Here is a 3,790-nt window from a genome sequence, read left to right on the forward strand (position 1 = left end):
TGAAGAAAAGAGAAAGGAAAGCCAACTACTTAGTAATATATCAGTAGGAAACTCGTGGATTATGACAACCAACTACTCATTCAGTTTTTGCTTAAATGTCAATGAAAATTCCTTAATTAAGTATCAGCCTTTTTGCGCTTCCTTGATTCACCTCTAATTATTTTCCTGTACATTGCACTTTTTGAGTTCAAACAAACTTACAAGTAATGAGAGTTGACCAGATAGAGAATGGTAAGTAAGATTCTGTGACAAGATTAGCTGTTATATATAAAACTGAAAGCTCCCTACAAGTCATTGCCATGGATAGATGTCAAGCTTTATTGTCTCTAGAATAGATGGCATGCCAATGACTTCTTTGCCATTTAACTATCCAGGGAAAGAGAAAGGTCGTTTTGGATCAGAAATAGAAGAGATTATACTAACTTTCTGTTGGCTAAAGTGCCCAAATGAAAATGGTTCGACCTACGTGCTCTTCCAAGGCTAAGACTGTTAATGAGGAACTGGTTTTGCTAACACATGTGCTAGAGGTAAAAAGGTGGGAATTCAACATTTTGATGGGATTCCAATTTCCTCTTTGAAACATGTTGTAGACTTTGCATATCTTCTTAAAAAGATGTTTTTCCTCCTCTTTACAAATCCTTTCATCATGCCCATTATTTTTCTAGGTTCAAATGTACCGAGAGCCTGTATAATTTAGTTTCAGAGAATTTCTAGTGATTTTTTTATATATTATATATGATTTGAGCTTTTAAATTTGATTGACATGTTACTACATGTTATTTCCAGCATTGATGAAAAGTTTTCTATTTCTTCTTACTGTTCTAAGATCAAAATTGTTTGCTAATTTACAGTGTGAGGATTTTTATAATATAGCTTACTATGTGAATGTGGCATTTCAAAATGATTAAGTCAAAATTTTGAATGCTAATTTACAGTCTGAGGATTTCTATGATATAGCTTACTATGTGAAAGTGGCTTTTCAAATTGATTAAGTCAAAATTTTGAATCATATTAATAATAATAATTTATCATCAGAATAGACGTAACATTTTGTACAAATTTGAGCTATGATCCATGATCAAAACAGTTTTTTAGTTTGTTTTATCTATGCTTCAAATCATAGCCTATGATTCAGCATAATGTTAGTTCATAATATATGATAGAAAATGCTGATTAAAAATATTATACACATTCAATATAATCTAAAAGCTCAGGTTGGGAGAGACCCAAAGAATGCTAAGGTATTCTAGCGGGTCCATCACTAACACCGACCTATGATGTTTTGGTGTTTGGATACACACTAACCAATGAATGGTTCCAAGCTAACTCACATAACTATAGAAATTTAGTGTCGTATAATTTTCATGTATTTTACTAAACAGCATGCTAATATGGTGATGTTTATAATAGAATATATACAGGCCCGGTGAATCATAGACAGAGTAACAAATTGCACTGGCTGAACTACTTAAAACCAAAAGTAAAAGAGAGAAGCATGACTCCTGCTGAAGAAGACCTACTCATTCGTCTGCACGGCCTTCTAGGAAATCGGTATCAAATGTTAGCTTCAACATTACAAAAATATGTATTTATATGAAACAAAAAATGATTGCAAACCTCTTTAAACAATCTTGCCATATGTTGATTGAAATGGTCTATATTACCATTTATAGATAGCATTACAAAATTTGAATATTTCTCTCCTTAACCATTCTTGACTGAAATGGTGCATACAGATTTACCACATTTGATTGTACTTCTGCAGGTGGTCATTGATAGCAGGCAGACTACCTGGAAGAACAGAGAATTATATAAAGAATTATTGGAACACTCATCTCAGCAAAAAGTTTAGAGCCAAAGGCATGGATCTTCAAACCCAAAACCCTAATGACAAATTTGAAATCAGTGCCCATAATATGCTTCAACCACATATTCATCAAAATGATCATGTAGAGCTTATTGATGCTCCACCCAATAGTAATACCATGGAAATACCAATATCTTCTGAATCTGATACATTGGAGCTGCAACCTTACAACAACTTTGTTTATGATTTCAAGAACATCACTGATAAAATCATGGCCATGGAGCTGATGAATGATACTCAATTGGCTTGGACCCAATATTTGGAGGCAAATAACCCAATCCAGCTGGATGCTCCCACTTTAACTTCCATTTTAGAGGATGATTTCCAACTTCAGCATGACACCTATGTTCATTACATGTAATGTTACCATGAGAATTTGTTGTATCGCAGAAATTGAATGATCTTATGTCAATTCTAGATATCGGTTGTATTCAATGTTGGAATATGTGAAAGCAAGCAAGATCTCTGTTTTCTTTTGTTTTCTGCACATGGTTGGATTTGCGTGACAATGGGTACTGTCCTTGATTGATTTGTATTCATAGTTGCTTATTTTTCTTCCACATGCATAATTAATGGAGTGTGATATATTGTACTAAAGCAAGCTGGTCAAGGTCATTCACAGAAATGGGTTGTTTTCAATGTCGTGATGTGAACGCGAAGTTTTTCAAAAAAAAAATCGATGGTTTTTCATTTTCCTTCTACGCATTTCATGCAGGATAACATATGTTACTAAAGCAAGCTGAAATTAATGAATTATAAACTAAGAAAAAATAATAACACTAGATCTTCGTCATTTTTCCTAAAGTGAGACGAAGTTAATGAATTATAAACTAAGATTAATGAATAAAGTAAGCTGAAATTAAACTAGGAAAATGTAATTATGTCAGAGGAAAAATGACAAAGATCCAGTGTTTTTTAACATTTTCTGATCATATTGTAACAAGAATGTTGCAAAATTCTTTTTGTTTTCTATAGGTTATATTTTTTTGTGTTGCCATGAGATCAGATATCGTTTTTTAATACCTCTCCAAGTTTTATGTATCTGGTGTTATATATGCAAAGCTGTTTAAATAATTATAAGACTTTGCTAGTTATGCCATTTCTAGGTTGTATTTTACTTTTTATTATCTTGCAGTGCAATATTATATTAGAATTGTTATTCTTTCATGGAAATCATATATATTTCTTCAGTATTGAAAATAAATATGAGAATTTTATATTATAAATAAATAGGGAGTCAAGCAATAACAAAAGTTATAATTATAAAACTAATATTATTGTTGATATCAACAAACCTAAATTTTAGAATAAAAAATAGTAATATCCTAGTTACCATTTTGGATGTGCTTACTATCCACCTCAGTAAGAACTAATTTGACAAAATGTCTACACTAACATATATTTGATATTTATTTGTAATATCTATAGACTTTGTGATGAGGATCTCGCCTTAAGGGCATGGGTACAACATTATATTTGGAATAAGACCATGATAGAAATCACTTTGATAGTTGACAATGTTGCTCCTATAAGTATGATTAGTCTTCCTCTCCAATTTTTGGCATACTATGATTTTTCTCCAATTGTTATTATTAGTGGAATTGTGACTTGATTCATATTGTTGGATACATATATGACATAGGGAGGATGAAGGATAACTAGGGCCAAAGGCACACCCGGCTACCAAAGTCACTTGCAAGAGTAAACACAACAGAAACATCACACAAGAGTAGAAACCAAAGGAGATAGAAGAGGAAAAAACTTTATTGATTCATCAAATCATCAACATACATGCCTAGTAAGGCCTTCTAGGTTACGACCAACATTACAATTCAAACTTCAATGATGATCTTCACATTCCAACTCTAATTCCACTCTTCTTGATCCTCTAAATCCTTCTGAAGACTCTAGCCAAGACCCCCT

General features: G+C 32.3%; 1 pseudogene; it reads left to right on the forward strand.

The window, feature by feature from the left end:
* Positions 1-366: 366 nt before the first annotated feature.
* LOC149556096 (transcription factor MYB113-like) lies at positions 367-2,264 on the forward strand (annotated as a pseudogene).
* Positions 2,265-3,790: the final 1,526 nt, after the last annotated feature.

The sequence above is a fragment of the Cupressus sempervirens genome, chromosome 5 (assembly GCF_028749045.1).
Source record: "Cupressus sempervirens isolate cs-2001-9-10 chromosome 5, ASM2874904v1, whole genome shotgun sequence".
NCBI lineage: Eukaryota > Viridiplantae > Streptophyta > Pinopsida > Cupressales > Cupressaceae > Cupressus > Cupressus sempervirens.